Source organism: Squalius cephalus (genome assembly GCF_949319135.1).
Source record: "Squalius cephalus genome assembly, chromosome: 8".
In the NCBI taxonomy this organism is placed as follows: domain Eukaryota; kingdom Metazoa; phylum Chordata; class Actinopteri; order Cypriniformes; family Leuciscidae; genus Squalius; species Squalius cephalus.
This window is the reverse complement of record NC_137129.1, coordinates 24,865,094-24,890,014: the sequence shown is the minus strand read 5'-3', so window position 1 is coordinate 24,890,014 and position 24,921 is coordinate 24,865,094. Positions and strand designations below refer to the sequence as shown.

Here is a 24,921-nt window from a genome sequence, read left to right as displayed (position 1 = left end):
AGAATATTATGCTCATAGTCCCCCTCCATCCCACAACCTCTCCAGCATTGTGATAATGGCGAAGTACTGTCAAATTTGTCAACCACCAGTGGAACTCTAAAGAATCTCATTTTCATTTTCCAATCAAATTCCTTCCACATTTGACTGCTGATACCCTTATGACAGCCAGCACATATATTTATCCACATCTCATCCTCTATTACAGTATTTAACTCTAGTTCACAGTTTCTTTTGATATGAAATGTGTCATCAGATCGGTCCTGCATTAACTTCCCATAAATATGTGCTATAGTAGGTTTTTAGTAGGTAGATCATGTTCAATAATATTGATAAAATATTTTTCAACATTTGTTGGAGATCTTTTAATTATGTCCCAATGTTTATGAATTGTGATATAGTGTCGTAATTGTAAATATCTAAAGAGATCATTCGATCTCAGTGTAAACTTGTCACATAATTGAGAAAAAGATCTTATGGTTTCTCCATCAAAAATTTTATTAATTATCTTTAAACCATTCTCTTCCCATCTACTAAAGGCACTATCCCATTGTCATGATTCCTGTCCTGTGTTTCCCTTGTCTTGTGTGGACTTTTGTTATTTCCTGTCCTGTGCCATGTTTTGTAGTCCTTTGTAGTTTTTCTTGTTTATTAGTCTCCCCAGGTGTTTCTGATTAACCACACCCCCTTGTTATCTTGTTTAACTTGTTTGCCTGTGTATATATACCTCTGTGCTTCAGTTGTTGTTTGTCGGTCATTGTTACGGTGGCCGAGAGGTGCAAAACAAATCACAATTACAAAAACAAAATAACAATTCAGAAAACACAACGACAATTTATAAAACAAAATAACAATTCAGAAAACACAACGACATTTCAGAAAACACAACGACAATTCAGAAAACACAACGACAATTCAGAAAAAACGGAAAAGGTAGGTATATTTTGAGAATGACGTACTTATCACTGATTGGACGAGATACCTGTCAATCAAGACATTTGTGATCAACTTTGTTTTGCTATGCGAAACTAGAACACATTAAACTTTTACTTTGAAGAAGGACATTCATGTGCCGTGATTGTGGACGTGCTGGCGACATACCACATAATATTTACTATATTAGCCTAATAGTGTGTCATGAGTTTAGTATGCCTGAGCACATGGTTAGCATGAGTGTTTCGCGATTAGCGCGATAGCCCGCTATTCATTATAACTGGTCATTATGTCGATGTTATTTGAGTGTATGAGAGTACATGATGTTGTTTCAGTCATATTTAGTTTGTAAAAAGCATGAGATTAGAGTGTTACTACCAGCTGTCACACGTCATTTTGGGGCTAGCTAGAGCATGAGAACTGCACAGAGAGAGAGAGTGTTAAATAGCTTGTTGATCATATTTTTCCTTCTAGTGTAATGGAATGTGTACAACGGTCATTACTGTAAAAAAGTGATATACATGTTGAGATTGTATGTTTTGAGCTTTTGTTATGCATATTCTCTTATGCTTCATTCTGAGTAAATACACCAACAAAGAAGCCTTCACTGCAATGCTCTCTTTTATTTCATTTTTCGACATACCACTACACATGGGCGAGGCTAGCCCCTTTTTAGGGGTGCTTCAGCACCCCTAAAAAGGAGCTCAGCACCCCTAAAACTTGGAGTAAGAAATGTTGTTATTCTAAATATATATATATATATATATATATATATATATTTGTCTTTGACAAGGTTAAATAATGTTCTTCATCTTCAGTCGGCAGCAGCGCCAAGCAGAGCGCAGGTCAGAAACAGAGGCGCGCGCGTGTGTGTGTGTGTTTGTTCATCTGAGCCTCATTGGTCTTTCACTTCTCGTCAATGTCAGAATATTTGAGATGACCAATCAAATCAAAGTAGGCGGGCTTTATGTTCACAAGAAGCTGCTGAGCGCGAATTTTACATGGAATTTTAGCAGCACGACTGACGCTTCAGTTTACGGTCAAGTGCGAGTTAAGAAGATGTAAGTAGCTAAACTAAACATTTTATATTTGACAGTTTTTTAGGTCGTAGGCTAAATGTTAAACGAATGACAAAAATAATTAGAAAACTAATAAACTTTTGTCTAATTTCGCCATTTTGAGCTGAAAATAGGCCTATATAACGTGTAATTATGTCATTGTGAGGGGACAAGAAACATTAACAAAGCCGTTTTCATAGGCACAAGATTAATAGTGCACGTGTACATGTTGAGAATTAATATAATACAATTTGTAGCCTTCAGTAAATTAAAAAAGTTCAGCTTTAGGAGGGGAAGAGACAGGGCAAGATCAGGAGACTGAGAGAAAAAGACAAAAAGAGTAATGGAGATGAGGAGAGAATAGATTTTCTTATCCTTTTTTGGCCTTCAAACGTCTTGAAATGCACATATCAGAGAAATAAAAATGTTTAACCCCATAACAACTTCAAATGTATGACCTCTTTGATTATAAAGCCCTGTCTACGGCCATATATTAGGCCTAGATCAATATTGAATGTGTACATATTGTGAATGAATTTAATAAACTTAGTTACCTAGCTTTCCTGGTAGCTTTGTCTGAGAAAATGATTCATAAATCAACCTATCAGTTGACCCTATGTTTACTTTCTTCACTGACAGACAAAAATGAAAAGCCTATATCAGTCAAAGCTCAGCTTTAGGAGGGGAAAAGACAGAGCAAGATAAAAACAAAGAGAAGAAGAGTGTGATGCTGATGAAGTGTGGAAAATAATCAGCTGCCCGCACATGGTTTTAAAGCTTTTGTCATCCAATTTTTTTGGCCTTCAAAACATCTTAAAATGCACATATGTAGATCAGAGAAATCAAAATTTTCTCGGGGGAGCATGCCCCCGAACCCCCCTAAATACCTCGCATTTGGTACCTCAGTGATTATAAAATATAGTTAATAATGTGCATTAGACCATAAACTAACTTTTTTTTTTTTTTTTTATCATACCCTCATTGGGGGCTGAGCCCCCCTAAAATGAAAATCCTAGAATCGCCCCTGCCACTACATTAAAAGCTGCGTCGACCAGGACAGTTGTTCGGCTACCGGACAACGTGGTTAGTAGCCTACTTCTCTGCAGAAGTTGCGTGTTAAACGTGATGACATATGCGGCTGCTGCAAGAACTCGACCCACCAGGGACAGAACAAGGACACGTCGTAGATTCGTTAGGCGCACCTATCACTCCATGGGACCGAACTATCTTTGGCACGTTGATGGGTACGATTTGTTTCTACCGGTACTTCCAGACAGTATCGCTTGATTTCGGTTCTGGCTTGATTGACAGGTATCTCGTCCATTCAGCGATAAGTACGTCATTCTCAAAATATACCTACCTTTTCCGTTTTTTCTGAATTGTCGTCGTGTTTTCTGAAATGTCGTTGTGTTTTCTGAAATGTCTTTGTGTTTTCTGAATTGTTATTGTGTTTTCTGAATTGTTATTTTGTTTTCTAAATTGTCGTTGTGTTTTCTGAAATGTCGTTGTGTTTTCTGAAATGCCGTTGTGTTTTCTGAATTCTTATTGTGTTTTCTGAATTGTTATTGTGTTTTCTGAATTGTTATTTTGTTTTCTAAATTGTTGTTGTGTTTTCTGAATTGTTATTTTGTTTTCTGAATTATTTTGTTTTTGTAATTGTGATTTGTTTTGCACCTCTCGGCCACCGTACATTGTAGCTGTTTCCATGTTTCTGTCCTGAGTTCTATGTTCCATTGTTTGCCCTGGTTTTCCTGTTTTGTTTCATTAAATTAAGTGCTTGCATATGGATTCTCTCTCTGCTTCATTCCTGCCTCTTTGTAACACCCATATAGCAGGGAGGAAATCTGGGTTACCTTTAATAGGTATTGCACGTGATAAGGTGATTACTCCTCTAAACTTTTTTTTGTATTGTGGACCAAATTTTGACAGTATGCTGTATCCATATATTTGTTTTCTTCACTCTTTTCTGTGCTTGCAAGTCCATGAATGGCAGAACTGTCAAAGAGACTCCAGGAAGCGAATTCTGTTCAATATTAACCCATTCTGCCTCCTTATCGATGCCAAGCCAAGCAGCCATAGCCCTAAACTGAGCAGCCCAATAATAGTATTAGTTAGGGAAAGGTAGGAATTTTTTTTGCCAATCTGCAAAAAAAATTCTTACCAATAGCTTTTTTTACCATGTGTTCCTATAGGTGTCTAGTAACACCTCCCAATTTATCCACGGCCAAATCCTCGGGGAAACGCCTGGAGAGGCAATCAAAGTTGGGGTGCCCAGACGGCCTGGGTAAAAATAATGATTTTTTTTTTTTTTTTTTAATATTACCTTTTGAGATGTCTAACTAGGGGTTTTTAGGGGTGCCAAATCTATCCCAGCCATTAGTTTTGAGTAAAAATGACTTTACAAAAAAAAAAAAAAAAATGACCACATAAAATGGTTTTATTGAACAATTACAATACAAAACTTACTAAATCGGTTTAAGGCGAGACACTACAGGTGAATAGAGTCAAATTTTTAACTAGCAGATATCACCATGAAACTTTCCCAGTTGATTACCTATATTACGATGAGAAAAAAATGTATTACAAGTTTTCTGTAATTTAATGTTTAAATATGCAAATTAGGCAATATCTAATTAAATATGCGCTAATTTGCATATATTTTAAAAAACGAAATCTGAGTATTGGATAAAGCCAGGTTAAAAATTATTTTTTCATTGTGTTCACATATTAGATGGGAAAAAAATTACTGAGGGATTTATGGATATCTACTTTTGTTATCCTGTAAATCCCAAAAAAACTGTCAATAGCCTTAAAAAAATGATTTTCGCCATGTTTTTTGGAATAAAATGTTATATAAATCAGGCTAGGAATAATATATTTACAAATCCCTCTGTATATGTCTTCATAATATAACTAAGTACAAGACTGGGATGTTTGGTGTATATAGGTGCTACTGAATTGGAGATTTCGGACTTGGAGTATGAGAAAAAAGTCATTTTGAGAAAACGGGCTTTAAAGATTTATCATCAGCCAATGAGATTGTGCATTCAGCCCTTTTACTTTCACGATTGGTTGCTGATAAAAAGGAAATGACCATATTTGGATCCGACAGCATTGTACAGGAGAGAGAGAGCTTCCTAACGGTGTGTGTGATGACAGGGTGACGGCAGAGATCGCGGAGCAGCGTGTTGATTAAAGGTATAGCGGAGGATTTTCTTTTTCCGGGTGGATCATCAAGACTATTGGTCCTTCTAAGTGTCAATCATTCTGGTGATATGTTTACGTAAGGCCGTCGTACGTGCTCGTGCACACGATTCACACGATGGCGTGCGCTCAAAACACAGGTTGGGCTTCCCACTGATGCCTCAGTCGTGAAGTTTCTACTTGACAGGTAAAGTTTGGCATGCTATTTGGAGAAATCCATTTAAAATCACTGCTAGTAAAAGTTAATGTAAGCTATGATTAGCTCGTGGATGCTCTCTCGTGCACACGTTTAATAGGCGTTCCCTCTCGGGAGCAGGTAGAGTGTTGCGCATGTACATTTTTTCAAAAAGTGGAGAGGGCGGTTCTTTTCTAAAATTCGGGAAAATCCTCCGCTATACCTTTAAGGACGCCAACTTTTGTTGAATTTATGAGAAATCTACAGACGCAAACAGACAAAGTGTAGAAAAATAAAGACCTAAATGTGTATTTCAGACTTTTTTTCACCACAAGTCTGAAAGAAGACTTGTTATTGAAGACAAATATCCAAAAATCTCAAAATTGACCAGTAAAAAAACACGATGTTTTTGCCTGCCGTGTCTCGCCTTAAAATTTAACAAACCTCATCCAACTCCCCTACATCTCACTCACGCCTGTTATCATCTGGCTGGTTGATGTTCTGGCAAGAGTTACCATGACAGTTCCCACAAACAGAAATACGCTTGACACCTTGCTTTTTACAGCAGCACCTGAGAGTGTCACAGTTCCCTACAGTAAAAATCGGTCTTTAGAACTTTTACTTGTAACGGAGTAATATTTGACCAGTAGTATCTGTACTTTCACTCAAGTAAGGAAGTTGTGTACTTTGTCCGCCTCTGCCTCTCGAGGATAGGTGGAAGAATGGTGTCATTCAAGGGAAGACCGTGGTGACGGTCTGAGTGAGGTCAAAAAAGATCTGCAGTGAACTAAAGACAGTTTCAAAAATGCGATTTGAAATCACTGGTGTTTCTGACGTCACAAACTACCTTAAAGACACATCTTACGATGTCAGAAAGATCTGAAAGGCCCTCCCGGAGAGATACCGTAAATACCTGATCTTCCTACACAGCTTCTCTGGTTGCGATACCATATCAGCAATTTCTGGGTTTAGCAAACCAACTTTGCTCACCAAGCTCTGCAAGACTGACAAAGCAGAGGGGGCCATGGATGTGTTCAATGACATCAGAGCCAAGAAAAGTGACATCATCAAAGCTGGCTGCGAACTGTTCAAGCTCATTCTGTGGAAATCCACCTGAAGATTTGAAAGACTTAAGATTTGATATCATCAGCAAGCGGGTCGCAGCCGGGAGCATCAGGAGCTGCAGCACAGCACTCTCTGCGGGCATATCTCCAGACCAGAGATCGGCTACTGCTACAAAGTCCATCACTGGATGTCCTTGAGTATGGATGGAAACAAGGAGAACAAGGTTAAGCACCAGTCCCTACAACAGATCCCATTGCACTGCACTACCTTCTGAAGTTTGTTAGCTTCAACTGTGCAGGGGACTGTGACACTCTCAGGTGCTGCTGTAAAAAGCAAGGCGTCAAGCGTATTTCTGTTTGTGGGAACTGTCATGGTAACTCTTGCCAGAACATCAACCAGCCAGATGATAACAGGAGTGAGGAAGATGCAGGGGAGTTGGATGAGGTTTGTTAAATTTTAAGGCGAGACACGGCAGGCAAAAACATCGTGTTTTTTTTTACTCAATTTTGAGATTTTTGGATATTTGTCTTCAATAACATGTCTTCTTTCAGACTTGTGGTGAAAAAAAGTCAGAAATACACATTTAGGTCTTTATTTTTCTACACTTTGTCTGTTTGCGTCTGTAGATTTCTCATAAATTCAACAAAAGTTGGCGTTCTTAATCAACACGCTGCTCCGCGATCTCTGCCGTCACCCTGTCATCTCACACACCGTTAGGAAGCTCTCTCTCTCTCCTGTACAATGCTGTCGGATCCAAATATGGTCATTTCCTTTTTATCAGCAACCAATCGTGAAAGTAAAAGGGCTGAATGCGCAATCTCATTGGCTGATGATAAATCTTTAAAGCCCGTTTTCTCAAAATGACTTTTCTCTCATACTCCAAGTCCGAAATCTCCACTTCAGTAGCACCTATATACACCAAACTTCCCAGTCTTGTACCTAGTTATATTATGAAGACATGTACAGAGTGATTTGTAAATATATTATTCCTAGCCTGATTTATATAACATTTTATTCCAAAAAACATGGCGAAAATCATTTTTTTAAGGCTATTGACAGTTTTTTTGGGATTTACAGGATAACAAAAGTAGATATCCATAAATCCCTCAGTAATTTTTTTCCCATCTAATATGTGAACACAATGAAAAAATAATTTTTAACCTGGCTTTACCCAATACTCAGATTTCGTTTTTTAAAATTTATGCAAATTAGCGCATATTTAATTAGATATTGCCTAATTTGCATATTTAAACATTAAATTACAGAAAACTTGTAATACATTTTTTTCTCATCGTAATATAGGTAATCAACTGGGAAAGTTTCATGGTGATATCTGCTAGTTAAAAATTTGACTCTATTCACCTGTAGTGTCTCGCCTTAAACCGATTTAGTAAGTTTTGTATTGTAATTGTTCAATAAAACCATTTTATGTGGTCATTTTTTTTTTTTTTTTTGTAAAGTCATTTTACTCAAAACTAATGGCTGGGATAGATTCGGCACCCCTAAAAACCCCTAGTTAGACATCTCAAAAGGTAATATTAAAAAAAAATAAAAAAATTCATTATTTTTACCCAGGCCGTCTGGGCACCCCAACTTTGATTGCCTCTCCAGGCGTTTCCCCGAGGATTTGGCCGTGGATAAATTGGGAGGTGTTACTAGACACCTATAGGAACACATGGTAAAAAAAGCTATTGGTAAGAATTTTTTTTGCAGATTGGCAAAAAAAATTCCTACCTTTCCCTAACTATATCTAAGATTAGGAAGGTTCAACCCCCCTACGTTTCTGAAGTTTACACGGAGATGATAACGTTTTTTTTTAAAAATGCAAAACTTCCACCTTGGAACCTATTTCAAAGTTTGCATTCTCGAGGCACCAAACACTGTTGTCGTGCAAATGAACTACCAGAACGCATTGAAAGTTTTCTGTTTTCAGCTCAAACGGTGTCTTGTGGGTGTGGTGTGGTGTGGGGTGGGGTGTGGTTAATGGCTAATATGAGCCTATAAGTTATCCTTGTGACCATCTACTGAACTGGTTATAATGGTAATTTAATGTCTTTTTAAATTTTAAAATAAGTGTTAGTTTTCCAATATTATGAAACTTTTGGACCATCTTTGAAAATAATATGTGAAAGTCCTTGAAAAATTCCTTGATTCTTATAACAGGTATATAACTGTCTAATTTGCTGGGTTATGATCAAAGCAATTTGTGATTTATATTTGGATGCACCACACACACAAGGTTGTCAACAGCATTTTGGTTGTTTTTCTCTCCCCTATCATTTATGCATTTCAATTTGTCAAATGGCGGTATGTGTAAATGTGCTTGTTGTGATAATTGAGGAAAGATCATGGCTGCTGCAGCAGCATGAATAGGGTCAGGATTATCAGGAATGAAAGAAAATCTGTGGGATGAGGCAGTAGGATTTGATGACATCATCAGAGTTCGCCATACCTTGGCTTTTGGTGAATTGACACCACTGCAGTCACTGATAAACTCTTGCTGTGTGACTGACACCTCAAGAAGTCTTAAAGATATCTCAATATGATTTTACATTCTGGTTCTTAGCTAACTTTTCTTTTGGTATGTTAATTTTTAAGATCCTACATGGTTCAATCTAATAGGTATGAGGATCTCAACGCGACTCCATATCCAAATTGATGAATATTACCCATTTTTAATGATCAAAACCAAATGTGGGCCACTTTGCAGTTTGCACAAGGCTGATGCTTGTATTTAACCAAATCTGTGATATTTGTCTAATTGCATTGTCTAATCGCTTAGGCCAGAGGCTCTAATGATAAATTAAAAAGCAAGGGTGACAGAGTCATTCTTGATGAGTTCCCCTGCCAAGAAAGAAAAGAGAAATATGAGGACCAGTAAGTACTCTGGCTGAACATTCAAACATTTATCAGCTTGCAAGAAAAAAAAGCCAAACCCAAAATGCTCCAGGACAGACCACAAAAAATTCCACTCAAGTCTGCTTGTTGAATAATATGAAGAAGCTTACGCATATTGTCCACAGCAAATCTCCCCCTTAGAAAACCTGACTGATCATAATTGTTCAAGTCTCCTACACACCAATCCAACCTTAAGGCCAAGACTTTTGCCATCAGCTTTGAATCTGTGGATAGAAGGCTAATTGGCCTATAGCTACACTCAACACTCTGGTGCAATGTGAATCCAATTGCAAATCACTTTATTTTACACAAGATGATAGAATTCACAAGATTCTATTAAGAATCAGAATCAGAATGAGCTTTATTCGCCAAGTGTGCGCAAACACACAAGGAATTTTTTGTGTTTTTTACAGGAGCTCTTGGTACATACATACATACATACATACATACATACATACATACATACATATATGATATGAGAACAGGCATTTAAATGAGGCTAAGGAAAAACCATAAATAGAATAAACAATAATAATATTGTGGTATACGAAACAGAAGACTTATGTAAAGATTTGTGCATTGTGTACTGTGTGTACAGCTCTATAAATAAAATTTGTAAATGTATTTACAAAAAAGCTCTAATTGTTGCTTCTCTCAAGTGCTGAGAATGAATTATACAACAGGTGTTAATTGCTGTGTTAGCTGTTTAAGCTGGAGATGGCTTGGGGGGAAAAAACAGGTTTTGGCCGGGGTGGGAGGGGTCTGTGATGATGTTACCTGCCTGTTTCTTCACTCTAGCATTGTACAAGTCCTGAAGGTTGGGCAGGTGCACACCAATGATCCATTCACCTGTCCTAAAAGTCTGTTGCAGTCCTCTTATATCTGATTTGCTGGCTAACCCAAACCAGACAGTTATAGAAGTGCACAAAACCGACTCAAGTAAAGTCAAGTAAAGCTGAGTAAAACTGAGTCATCTGGGCTTGTGGTAGGTTGAACTTTTTCAGGTGACGAAGGAAGTACAACCTCTGTTGGGCCTTTTTGACAATGGAGTCAAGTCAAGTCATCTTCATTTATATAGCGCTTTTAACAATGTAGATTTTTTCAAAGCAGCTTTACAGAGACAAACGTATAATTTGAGGTAACAGAGATTGTTTTGGCTTTATAGCGGTTCTTTAATAAAGTTATTTTCCAGCTAAAGTTAGTTTTGATTGATTCGCTTCCATCGCAACAATGTGATTGTGATTGATGGTAGTGCCCAGGAACCTGAATGACTCCACTGCTGTCACAGTGCTGTCCATATTGGTGAGAGGGGGGAGTGCAGGGGTTGTTTCTCCTAAAGTCCACTATCATCTCCACAGTTTTGAGCATGTTCAGCTCCAGGTTGTTAGCACCCAGCTGTTCAACCTCTTGTCTCTAAGCAGACTCGTCACCGTCCTGGATGAGGCCAATGACTGTGGTGTCGTCTGCAAACTTCAGGAGCTTGACGGAGGGGTCTTTGGAGGTGCAGTCATTTGTGTAGAGGGAGAAGAGCAGTGGGGAGAGAATGTACTCCTGGGGGGCGCCAATGCTGATGGTGAGGGTCCGAGATGTGAGTTTTCCCAGCCTCACTAGCTGCTGCCGGTCTGTCAGGAAGCTGATGATCCACTGGGCACAGAGAGCTGGGTTAGTTTATTCAGGAGGGTATCCGGGATGATGGTGTTGTCCAGATGTTGGAGGATGTAGTGCAGTCCTAGCCTGGGTTTCCCCATGCTGCCTTGTGCGCACCGCGATTTTATTCACGCTGCTAGGCAGCCTGGATTCCATGGACCAGATTTTCGCCTCAGCTAGGGGACCAATCACAGAATGGGGAGGGAGCAGCAAGACGATGACGACATCTATGTGACACACCGAAGCAGTTTGTTTATATCTATGGATCTAACATGGCAGCAGACGCAAAGTTACCTTTCGGTGCAGCCTTAGATAGTGTTCCAAGTAGTTTAGAACGCAAGTTTATTTTGAAAAAAGAGCAACTTTTGGCGTTAAACCATTTCATAACCAAGAAGGATGTTTTTGCCCTGCTACCAACAGGCTTTGGCAAAAGTCTCATATATCAACTAGCCCCGTTAGTGGCTAAGGCAATGGGGCTTAGCGAGACCCCAGTCGTTATGGTTGTCTCGCCATTAATCGCCCTAATGGAGCACTAGGTACAGGAGGCGCCCAACCTTGGAATCTCTGAAGCTCAGCTGGGTCCAGAGAAAGACAAGGCAATAAAGAATTGTCGATACCAACTTCTGTTCGGCAGACCCGAGGCCTGGATGAGTGCAAAGTAGGAAGACATGTTAGCCACGGAGTTGTATAGGACCAACCTGCTAGGCATCGTCGTCGACGAAGCTCATTTAACTTATAAATGGTAAGAGGTATTTATTAATATCATATTGTCATTATGCCAGTAGCTTTCATACTGTGGTTGTCACAGTGCCACTAAGTTGTGTTGCTTTTCAATATCAAGATACAGCTACCGCTTTGGTAGCATAACTTTCAGCTGTGTGCACACGTACCCGATAAAAGTTGTTGACACTTGAGTCATTAAGTTGTAAATACACGTGTGAAGTACAAGCGCAAACAATTTCCAATGCAAATGACAATTTCAACATCTATGTTAAACTGTACTTAACACTTTGTGTTTTTCTTTTCTCTAACAGGGGGAAGGCTGCGAAAGGACAGAAGGCCTTAAGGGAAAGCTTTGCAAGGTTGGGGGAACTTAGAGCAATCGTAAAACCAGGTAGGTTAACAATAACACTTCAGAAATTACTGTAAGCTTTACCTGGCTCGACACTACCTATGGCATTTCTGTTACTTGGGCACTGAACTTTATTGACTCACATTACCCTTTCGACGAGAAGCCATCTTTCTAATCGTGGTTTTGCTAGTGTAATATCACACCACTCTCACACCATTGATTTACCAGTGTTAAGTAACTCACTGTCTGAACAAGAGTATTAGCCTCTGTGTAAACACTGACATTATAACATTACACATCGCAGATTTATCAGTTAATGCCTTGTTGTCGCTTTGACATTGTTTCTTGCAAAGTATTTCAGTCTTCAGTGTAAAAAAAACTATGCAGTGGGATAAATATTATGTGAATGACTTCAAGGTTTCTGAGTTGTTTTATTTAAACCTTTTTTTAGGAACTCCGGTACTGGCATTGACTGCATCTGCGGATTTGCACTCAAGAAACATTGTCAGGAGACAGCTACACTTCCAAAATGCAAACAACATCACTGTTAGCCCCAATCGAACCAACATTAGACTTGGGGTAAGACGACTTACAACAGATTCTCTGGACTGTTTCGACTGGCTGGTAAAGGACTTAAAAGAGAAAGGACTGGAGATGTTACCGATCATCATATACTGCCGGACAATAAATACTGTTACACGAGTATTCTGCCACCTCAAGGCTGAACTTGGGGAGAACGCCTGGGTCGGTGAAGAGAAAATAGGTAAAAACCTATTGATTGGAATGTTCCACAGCCAGACTCTACCTTTGAACAAGAGCAGGGTACTTTCTTCATTTAATGGAGAAGGCAGCTGCAGAGTGACTGTAGCAACTACAGCACTTGGAGTCAGCCTAAATTTCCCCAAGGTCTCCCATGTGGTCATGTATGGGTTACCAGAGGACCGAGAGGCCACTCTCCAGCAGGTTGGAAGAGCAGGCAGAGATGGCTCTCCCGCTCATGCTGTTCTCTATGCAAACAAACAGCTTGCCAACACAGACAAGGCAGTAAAGGGCGTTCTTCAAAAAAGCCTAAATGGCTGTTTTAGGAAGGCCCTATACTCACATTTTGAGAAAGATACGTGTAGTGTTGAGCCTGGACATTCTTGCTGCACCTATTGCCATTCAATATGCAAATGCAGCTCTGACAGTTGCTCTGTAGAAACACCCGATTACGAGATGTCAAAACAGATTCCATCACCTGTCAAATGCAGACAAGTCACATTAGATGAGCAGGGATTGGTCATCTAATGTGACTTGTCTGCATTTGACAGGTGATGTAATGCAGACAAGTCACCTTAGATGAGCAGGGATTGGTCAGAGAGCTTTTAGAGAAGTATAGGGACAGTCTAATTCCACCAGATGAACACCTGTACACAAATGCCTCATTCTGCACCGGTTTCAGCAATGTACTAATTGAGTCAGTTGTTGAAAGTGTTTGTGAAATATTTGACATCACCTATGTCATGTATAATCTACCTGTATTCGACATAAACCATGGCCTGGAAATCCTACAAATTGTTCACAAAGTATTTGAAGACTTTGATTTATGCAAGTTCCCAGACATGCCTGAAGAACCATATTTGCAGCCTGATATTGACTTCAAGGGGTACTTTGATGTAGAGGATGAGGATGATGAAAAATCATTAAGCAAGCATTGAGTCAGGCTTATCTGTGCTTCCAATATCAGATTAATTACTGAGCCCCTGTAAATAACTACACAGTTGTAAATATGTTTGATTCTGAATAAATATTTCTATTTAAACTTCATGTATGCAGTAATGTGTCCCCTGTGTCAAAATTCCTGAATAACCAAAGTTATAACAAGGCTTGAAAACATGTATTTTTAATAACACCAATGAGCAAGAGAAAATGTGAAAATATTTTACAAAAAAAAAAAAAAAAAAAAAAAATGTTTAAGTAGACATACAGCACAATTAACACAATATGGGCATGTTCTCAAAGTTTACAAAGGTAAAATGCGCCATTCATTGAGTTTGAGCATCATCCAGTTCCACAGTGCTTTATGATCCAGCTTTGCCAATAGGTTTTTTCGGAAGCCAGGAAAGGCAGCATACACTCGACCTGGTTGTTGTTTAAAAAGCTCTGCCTCTTGCAGAGTGTCCACCAAGGTGAGGATGTCTTTGGTCATGTCCACATGGTGAGCACCAGTTTGCCCAGATATGCCCAGCTCCATATCAGTGACTGCCATCATTTCTTTCACGACTCCTATAGTCCTGCTTATTCTGGCCACTGAAGTCTCATTCAGGTTAGGCCCCAGGCCCTTCAGGAAAGATTTCAGGAATCCATTTAAGTGCTCAAGATGTAAATGCTCCAGAATCTGTTCCACTTGAGACTGTGAGCAGCTTGTGGAGACAACGTGGCATTCATTTGTACAGTAAGCAGAAAAGTACTGTATGCGTAACTAGTGTGTCCGTAAGCTTTGTAGAACAACAGGGCAACTGTGTAGAGACGCATCAGCCTTTCACCATCTCCTTCCTTTACTGCAAAATGTCCAAAAGAATAAAACTGAAACCCAGTCTGGCAACGGTGTGTTCATACTTGTGGTCACAGTGAGTGCGGATGATTGGTTTGGAGTCTGTGGGCACAACCAGGTTGTGTGTCTTTATTTCGTGGGTTTGTCTGCTTTTGAAGTAAGTGAATATTCTTGAACAACCCTCCATATGACAAGGGAGCTTATTCTTTTGAATTGGTGTGGCTGATGGTTTACTTGCAGCCTCTGTAGCCTCTGTGATGTCAGGAAGAAGAACATATTTGTCTACGATTGAGGCAGTTAATCTGTTGAACCATGTCCTCCTTGCTTCTGGAGAGTCCTCTTTAATGTGTTCCGGTATGAGGGACTCAGGACGATCTGTAACAGGACAAACAAATCACGGACTAAGTAATAGAGAGAGTATTCAAACCCAACACATGCAGACATTTATTTGGCAGCTTCAATATTGAATCAGTGATCATGATGGTACCAAGACCAATGTGCGAGTTAACAGTTGTTAACAGTTGTAACTGTAATGACAGTTTGAAGCATAATAACTCGGACCGCACTTGGCCATCTCCCCTCTACTGTGTGGAGTTGAACCGTGACTGGGAGGAGGCTTTACCCTGGTTGTTACTTGCAGCTAGAGAGGTACAACAAGAGAGTTTGGGTTTTAGCCCGAATGATCTTGTGTTTGGTCACAGTGTACGTGGTCCTCTTTCTGTTTTGAGGGAGGGATTGGGAGAAAAGGATCCTCCTCAAAATTTGTTGGAATATGTAGATGGTTTCCATAGACGTTTATTTTTAGCTGGAATGAGTGCTCAGAAAAATCTTGTCGGAGCACAAGATAGGATGAAGAAACACTTCGACAAACATACAGAATGCCGTGTTTTTATACCGGGTGATCAGGTGTTGGTTTTATTACCTTCATCTGGCTCTCCTTTTTGCGCACGGTTTACTGGTCCGTATACTGTTCTTCGAAAGATGACTGACCAAAATGATCAAATTGCAACTCCAAATCGGCGAAAGGCTAAACAGTGTTTTCACGTAAATTTACTTAAGCCTTATCTTTCTCGTAATTCTGACATTCCACTGGTTAAGCCAGCTGTTACTGTTGCTGCTGTCCTTCTGGATAATTTTCAACCTTTTTCTGTAGAAGGAGGGGAGGATGTGATTGTACCTGGCGACTGTGTTTTGCTTCCACGGTTAAAGAATTCAGAGACCCTTCAGAATCTAGATGCTTTGTTTTCACATTTGTCTGAGTTAAAAAGGTCAGAATTGATAGTTGTTGTTTGATTTTCCTAGTTTCAACTTCGTCGAAATCTTCGTGCGCTTCTGCTGCGTTTGGCTGAGTCATGTCTTACGGTTAATGTGTTGGATTCTCTTTTTGCAGCCTTACAGTTTAACTGTAAAACACATCAAGGGAACTAATAACGTAGTGGCAGATGCGTTATCTCGTGTTCCTGATTAGATCGAATAGTGTACTGTAAGTGTTTGGACAGTTGTTACTATTTTTCTGTGCTCTCTGTTTGTTGCCTTAATGTGGTGATGCGCTCCATCATGATAATGATTAGGGGCGGACCGGGTATGCGCGGCGGATATAAAAGAGGGACGGGAATGGCGCCTAAGCGAGCGCGTCATTCTCGTTCTGGAAGTGACGTCATCCTGGCACGCAGTGTTTACGTTTGGGAGGTAAGAATTCTGCTTAATTCTGAACGTGCGTTAGAAAAGATAATTTAAGACTCGTTCAATTCACAGTGCGACTGAGGAGGACTGTAAACTCATTGATAACGTATCCGTTACGGCAAGCCTGTAATTTGCACCCTATTGAGTGTACTGAGCGGTGTGATTCACCATTTACCGGTAAGTCATACTCACTTCAATATCAGGTTCACAAGACCATAAATTCGCAAATTATAAACGATGCGATATATTGTTTTTTAGTGATCGATCCTATAATTCGCACCCTATTGAGTGCACTGAGCGGTGTGATTCACTATTTACCGGTAAGTCATACTCATGTCAATGTTAAGTTCATGAGATCATAAATGTGTAAATTACAATTATTGTGTAAATTACAATTATCGTGTGTTATATATTTCTTTAGTAATACAGGGGTGGTATTACAGCAGGCTTGGTGGGAGTAGCTGGGCTTAGTGACGACCGATTGGATTGTGTCTCCCCTTGCCAGAAACTCCTCGACCATTTCTCAGTGACTATTACTGGAACAGCGTATTTGTTGTGATCATCTGACTAATACTTTCTCTTATCTCTCATCCGTCTTGAGACGGCCGGAACAATAGCGCATTTTCGGCCGTAGTGACGCATTCCAAATCTAGCAAATTCAGTGCTGATCTTTGGGCTGGAGTACAGCGGCGAATAACTGGGTTGTCATTTCTACTTGCTCTTTTAGCAGAAACATTGTCATTTAAAGTATTTACGTTTGTAAAATTGTTATTGTCTGTTTTTGAATGTCTTACATGTATTTCTAAATCCGACCTGAGAAGGATATACTTTTAAAATACTGTAATCATCAGGCGACGCAGTGTTGGAAAGCTATTAATGAGCGTTGGCCAGTGAGTGGTTGCTTTTATTTTCTTTGTAAACAACTGATTCCATCTGTCCACATGTGATAAGGGTTCAACCAAAAGACTATTACGTGGAAAGTGTGTGTGTGTGTGTGTGTGTGTGTGTGTGTGTGTGTGTATGGTTGCTTATGTCTCAATTTGCCCTCTCTTCTCTTTATCCAGAGTTGGGGTGCCAGCTCAACGCCCACGTCCTCCGGTGTGGTGGTGGTGTGCTTATCGCTTGCAGTGTTCACAGAGGGTGATTAGGTGCTGTGTGGTGAGAGCACTAATAGTTGCAGTGTTCACCGGGCAGGCAAACTGAATCCCCAATTCTGAAATGGATAAGTGCTATGGTTGACATATTTATTCTAATATGTGTTTGTATTATGCCTTTTGATATTTTTCTTATTTGTATTTAATAAACAATTCGAAACGTTTCCTTGTCTGTTATCTGACCCAGTCACCGCGTATCTGTGTGCTTTGCACTGGATGTACAAGCGGGTCCCCGGCCCATTTCCCGGGGTGGCGTAGTCTATTTTGTGCCATAATTGGTATTGTATTGCGCTTAAGAGAGCAAACTGCCACATTAATATGCTTTCAGGATCCAGATTGCTGGGGATAAATTGAGTAGTCTAGGAGAATGGAGGTGACTGTGGAAAACGCTTGTAATACGGGAATCGGATCTCATTAAAAAAGAATGCTTTTGAAAGGAAAGTATGATTCGTTCATTTATTTTTATTTGTTTTTTGAGATTCTTTTTGAGAGGTTTTGAGGATCCTTATAAGATATCGGATCTTTTAAAGGGGGGGGTGTGACGGTTCAATGAGTGGTTGTGCAGTGTGTGTTTGTCCCCGAGTTACAGGCTGATTGCTGGGGGGCGTGGCTTTACACCTGAACCAGATCATGGTACTTTAAAAGACACTGGGTCAAACAGAGAGTTGAAACAGAGACGATGGCTCACTGGTGTTGTTGCGGCTCTGGAGGCTTCCGGAGAGCTGACGGGATGTGTGGGCTATGGGAGAGCACAACCGCTTCGGAGATCTGATGTGATACTTTTCCCTGATGACAATATTTTGATTTGGACTTCTCGTTATGTTTGGTTGAACTGATATTGAGCTTGCTACTTACAGTTACATGCTGACACGCTGATTAACATTTATACTGATCTCTTGACATTTCATGTTTATTACTTTATTTAAATAAATCTTATTGTTTACGAAGCGGTTGTGTGGCGTCTCCCTTACTTTGTTGCGATCTTTGAGAAGAATCGTAACAACAGTTTGTTATACACCACAGGGAAAATTTTACATTATATAATCATCAGTTTCATTTCTTGTGACACCAACATGTGTTGGTGTTAATTGATGGTTTACCTGTGACATGATGAAAACCAAGATGCTCAATCTGCTGGGAAGGAATAGAGCAGTCGTGTCCTTGATCATGAAGTCCCGGTAATCATTAAACGCAGCACTCTTGGCATTGCTGCACCTGGGGTGAGAAACTGTTTCAATATAGTGTAGGCCACACACATCATTGTCTTGTGTCACAAAGCAACCAGTCTCTCTGGAGCTGCTTCACATCCCATGTAAGTGCAGTAACTCATTCACTCACTCACTGAAACAATCAATTAGTAGCGCTGCGCGCACAACAGTTAGTCTCTCTGAAGACGCTTCACATCCCTAGGAAGCGCAGTGACACGTACACTCATTCACTCACTCTATTATGTTATAGTACGTTATAATGTGAGTAAACAATCAAACATCACATTCCACATTCATACAGTTCATAGATGAAATCATACCACCATAACAATGGCATAAACCACCTCCCCGGGAATAGCACAGCTGAGTTCATGATTTCCCATCCCACAATAAAGAACTTTATACAGACATGTTCGCAGTGGATTTAGAGTCATCAGAAACTGTGGGAAGCATTATAGACCGTTAACTCAACAAACACAATACACAGTTCAATGGCTTTGCAGTCAAAGTGCTTGAGGTGCCGAACAGCGTTCACAACCTCTGTCACAAAGACAATGTTATAATGTATATGTCGGTGAATACTATAACAATTAAAAAGTCTATAGTCATACCTCAACTTGGTCATGTTCGCAAAAAGTGTGCCAGGGTCCTTGGCAGACTCCTTGAAGAAAATCTTGTGATGGATCTACAATGTAATAATAAATACAATGTAAATAATAAAAACACATCCAAACATATATACAAGTGTACTAGTTGAAAATCCATGCTTTTTTTTTTTTTTTTAAGTATTGTACATAACCAAATAATGCAAATTTTTGTTGTTTTTCACATGGTCTCTCACTTCAAAGAGAACTCGAATGGTGTGCCAGTCCTCGAATTTAAAATGCATCCCCTCCATTCTTTCCTCCTCAGTGTCTGCATCTGAAAATCCCCACTGTACATTACGGCAGTTAGCCTCTGTGAGACGGTCCCTGTATTGAAGGCTGTAGAATGCACTGATTGCTATTACGGTTCTAAATCACCTTAGAGTATTAATACACAATTAATGTCCAGTAACTAGGTGAGGAGTAAAGAAACCAGAGTCAAAGATCAAATTCACTCACTGTATTGATACATTTTCTCACAATGTCAACAAAATGTAAATATCACAATAAACAGCGTAGGCCTACGTAAAATAAACAAACAATAAAAACAATGTGGTTATAGTCAAAAAATACAATTATATTAAGAGAGGGCAACAAAGTGGTGGTAATAAGTAAGTGTACTCAGTTTTAAGAAGTCCCAAGTATTCCAGAGGAAGTCCACTTAATGGAAGAAGGGTGCAGAAACGTCGGTCCTCAGACGCGATGCCGTCTGGTCCTGATATGATGATGTTCAAAAGGGCCTGTAGCTTCGTGTGCTGTGATGTTCAGTGTGTGTTTGTGTGATGGGTTTGTGTGATATGGTCAGCTGGACAAATGTAGATAAACGTGTGTGTGTGTGGTTCTATAATAAAACAAACAAACTCAATTAGTTTCTGTTACAACTCTTACAATAAAAATGCTGCGTCATTATCACTTCACGTGATTGAACATGAGAGACATCACAACTTGTGATACATGCATAATATAGCAGCTGTTCTTTTATAACTGAAGAAATATCTTGTTGATGCATTAAACAGAATATCAAACAATGACTATTAGACAAAATAAATGTAAGATAATCACTTACAGTCTGCAATGACGCACGCGCGAATATTCACCACAGAAATCCAACAACCTCAGGAGCGATCACACAACATCAGCCGCCCATCACATATGAAATACCAAACTGCTCACCAGCTATATTATCGATCTATAACTTTATGGCCTTCTGATGCACCTTAAAGGGGCATTCCACCCATAGGAACATTGTTTTTTATTGAAAAAGTGGGTCATATATGTAGTCAAAATGTAAAATAAATTTTGAATTTGGTGCCTTCGTGACCGAGGAAAGACAAAAAATAACTTCAGGACGCATTTGTATGAAAGACAACAACTCCCACAATGCACCACATTGCACAGCTCCGCAAGCCACTCCCACTAATCCAGAACACCGCATATCTGCCTATAGTCAAGTTTCCTGAGTGAAATAGGCGGGCCGCCATTAGCCTTTCACTCTGCCAACGACTTCAGGTTGTGTCTGCCAATTACTTCCGGTTAGCGAGTTAGCGTCTTTGGTTAGCGTGCAGAAAAAGTAAACTATGGATGGTGTTACACGCCGACACGGCTCCGGGACATATTGTGCTGTTCGCGGTTGCAACAACTCGTGGCGATTGCTGAATGTTTGGTCGGAAGGAGAATGTTTCGACCATCAACCATCTACAAGGCGCCAATGTGGATGTGCTCCCCCGTATGCGTTGTATGAGAAACCAAAAACAGATGTTGAATCTCGGAAGTGGCTAGCGGCTTTGAAGTTGAAGAATCCGCCCAAAAGACTGTTTGTTTGTTCTTATCACTTCATTGATAAAAAGCCCACAGAGGAAAACCCTTTCCCGGAACTAATAACCCCAGTACACATAAGCAGGTCATGCTGATTTTACAACATCCATGTATCTGGAACACAACTCCAGCCTTCCATCATCTAAGTCATCGACAACTTTTGGCAACATGTGGGTGAAATAGAAGGAGTGTAGCCTTGAGATATGTCCCTCAACAAAGGTTTGGTCGTAGAGCACGCTGAGCTGCAGACATTCAGTGTTACTCCAAATCACCAACAAGGCTTGCCGTAGCCCTGTGCAGTGCATGCCCAGTTGCACCTGCATGTAATATCCCTTTGGCCCATTGAAGGACAGATGGAAGTCCCCTGTGGGCATGCGTTTGATCTCACTGCTTTTAGCAGCAAGTGCTTCAGTAAGGGACTGGTTTTTGACTAAGACAGGGCACTTGATCTCCAGTAGTGTGTCTCTGTTCATGACACCATCCGGACTCGAAGCAAGCCATGGCTCACTCGGGCAAACCACCAAACCTTTCACATCGATGTCATGACCTTGGTCTTGCAGGTATTGCCTGGCGTGCTCTTCACCCTCTGCTCCTTGCCGGGTTGCCGCGTTACCGTGAAAGGTAGGATGGAGGTGTTCAGACAAGAATTTGTCTGGTGCTGTGGTAGCCCGAACTGGCACATTCTTGGCTGTGCTTGCTGTTATCCGTACCCGTCGCATGTCATGCCACAGTTGTTCCCTGCTCTGTTCTTTTGTGTGCTGCTCAATGTACATAAATTGGGTTGTGGTCATGTCAATGTATGTGGTGTAGAATGCCCTACATTTCTCACATTCAAGTTGTGTGTTGTGATCACCATGATGTAGGGGCAGTGGAGCTTTTGATGTCTCGGCAGACTGAGCAGGGAGGCTGGTGTTAAAAGTGAGCTGCATTAGTCCACTGCCAGGTGCAGTAAAAAGTGCTGCTATTGGTGTGGAGAGACAGTAATTTTGCCATTCTTCCAGTGTCTCATGGACTTTTACCTTGCGACTAGGTGTAGAGACTATGCTGGAGGAGGATGCCTGTGATGCTGGTTGGTATAGATTATTTCTGCTGTGTCTTCGGAAAGACACATCTCTGATTTTTTGCTGCCCAGTATTGCTTTTTGTCCCGGCATTCCAGCAATTCTGCACATCAGTGCAGGCAAGCCCTGTCTTCCCTTGCCTCACAGCATTTTCTACCTGCAGACAGATAGAAACAAAATCACACACTTTTTAAATAATGGTTTGAGCATCACAGCACAATTGACTTCTTTTAGAGAAAACATTTTGTAAATCAAAATAACAAGGGTATGATGAAGGTAGAGCGTTTTTGTTACTTTTCAAAACAATTAATGAGCTGGGCCTGCAGCCATCAACATCAATGTTTAACCCCTTAATGCCTGAATTTATTTAGACTTATATAAAAAAAATCTGGAAAAATCTGAAAAGAATAATAAAAGAATAAAAGAAAATATAATTAAATATTAAATAAATAAATAACATTTAATAAAGTGATAAATGATACGATATGGTTACACGTTTGCACAATAAACTTAGACACAATCTCTCTCTCACATGCATACGCACACACACACATACACACACACACACACACACACACACACACACACACTCACGCACACTCATGCACACACACTTGGATATGTGGTTTGCGGGGACTCTCCATAGGCGTAATGGTTTTTCTAATGTACAAACTGTATAATCTATCCCCCTACACTAACCCTACCTCTAAACCTACCAATCACAGAAAACTTTTGGCCTTTTTTGAATTTCAAAAAACACCATTTAGTATGTTTTTTAGCCGTTTGGTTTATGAGAACACAGATGTCCTCATAAACCATGTTTACGTTGTAATACCCATGTCATTATACACATTTGTGTCCTCATAAACCACACACACACACACACACACACACAAGGGTTAAAGCACTGTCAAACACCCCCGCATTCTGCGCTCACTGTAAACACCTTGCTGTTGTCTTAAAAGTAACTCTAAAAGTAAAAGTAACTCGCAATGTATGCAAAGTGTCTCTCTTCCTATCAGCGCCGATCAACGAGCATTTAAAATGCTAGGCAGGCAGGCTAGAGGGGATTACTTTTTATTTGTATTACTCTTCGTGTTCTGTTATAGATTAACACACGGATACATACAAACATCTTAATACAAGCATAAGATGGGCTAACGTACCTTCCACAGCACGGCGGCTGCATGGCTACAGGAACATCCGGGTCCGGCGATACAGGTACAGCCTGCAGTCTCCACATCTTCCGTCTTGGTAACCAAAACCCAGGCGTTATGCGCTGAATTGTTAACGGACTGGCTTGGTTGAACATCGGCCTTTAGGTAAATTAAACTACCCATATCGTGTAAAAGTACACAGCCCACTTTGTCGGAATGGAGGTACTGAAACGCCTCTGAGCTTTTCAGGTTATTAATTGCATTCCCATCCACCGCCATGGAATCAATAAAATAAGAAAAGATCTTGGATGTTGTGATGCTGGGCCATATCGACATGTTGTCTGCCCATGATGTTACCTTACTTGGATGCGGAATGGTCAAAACACCATTTTTAATAAGATTTTCGGTCGAATGTTGCCATTCCAAAGCCATTTTTACACCACTACTCAGCCTGCGCCGGAAGTTCTTGGCAGAAACAGGAAGTAAACCGGAAGTGCCCGGGAAACTTGTCTATAAGAGAAATCACTCTTCCGTCTACAAGGCTAGCTACCACCAGAGCTTGAAATTTATTTCACACAAAATGTCTAGTTAGTTGGCGAACTCATTAATGCATTACTCCTCGTTTGTATTTCTTTCGAAAAGGTGAATTATTGCATGGTACCGGGATGTTCAGTCAGAACATATGCGGTGCGAAACTAGGATAGTTCACAACACAAACGTCCGTGTCCTCGTCTGATTCAGAGATTTCGTCCAGGAGAAATTGTCATTGTTGAAATTCTTTGCCGCAGACGGACTCTATCTCTGTGTTCGTAGTTGCATCTTACAGTCTATGAGTTGCATAGTGAGATCACTGGCGCCACCAGTCCGCCCTAACTCGAGCCAGTCCGGGCTCCTCGTCCGCGGCAGGCAGGTCTTCTGCCTCGGCTGCTCTTCGCTATAATGCGGCTTGTAAAGGTAGCCACAAACACCTGATTCAAGCATCAGACTTCCGAAATCATCTTCTTCTATATCATATTGAGTACTCTCCTCCGCTATTGTCATAAATGTACATCTGTCTCCACAGCGCCTGTTAGCTTAGCTTCAAACAAGATGGAGGATATTGCTTTCAGTTTCAGAGAGTAAAGTCCCACCCACTGATCTGTAATAGGTCTGTAGCGTGAGCGGGTCCCGCCCCCTGGGAAAGATGAGGAACTAGTGCTTGTAGTCTCAACAGAAATCCCCCCCTCTTACACTTCCTCCGACAATGACGCAAAATGACGATTTTTGCGTCATTGTGGGAGGAAGTGTAAGAGGTAAATAACGGATTTCTCCCGTCTCAGGGGAAAATGAGAGCGTGTTGCACGACCATTCAATAGTATGACTGGGTTTCTAACAATGCAAAGCTTAGTGCAAATGGGTGGAGTGTCCCTTTAACTCGTCTCGTTTGCTCACAATAATAACTCGTGCCACATTTCTTCACTCTTTCCTCCATTGCCACGAATATGCGATCTCGCGTCATTCTCACAGAACTCGCGAGCCTTCCGATTCAAACCCCGCCCACTCGGCAAACTCAACACTTGAATGGAACAATGTAAACTATAATAACAACAAATATAAAATGACCATGCCCTTTTGCACA

At 40.4% G+C, this 24,921-nt stretch overlaps 1 long non-coding RNA gene across 1 annotated transcript; it reads left to right on the top strand.

The window, feature by feature from the left end:
* Positions 1–16,396: 16,396 nt before the first annotated feature.
* Positions 16,397–17,401, top strand: LOC307163105. The gene is made up of 3 exons (XR_013822018.1): positions 16,397–16,442; positions 16,524–16,585; positions 17,330–17,401. It is a non-coding gene; the product is annotated as an uncharacterized lncRNA (long non-coding RNA).
* The last annotated feature ends 7,520 nt before the right edge of the window (positions 17,402–24,921 follow it).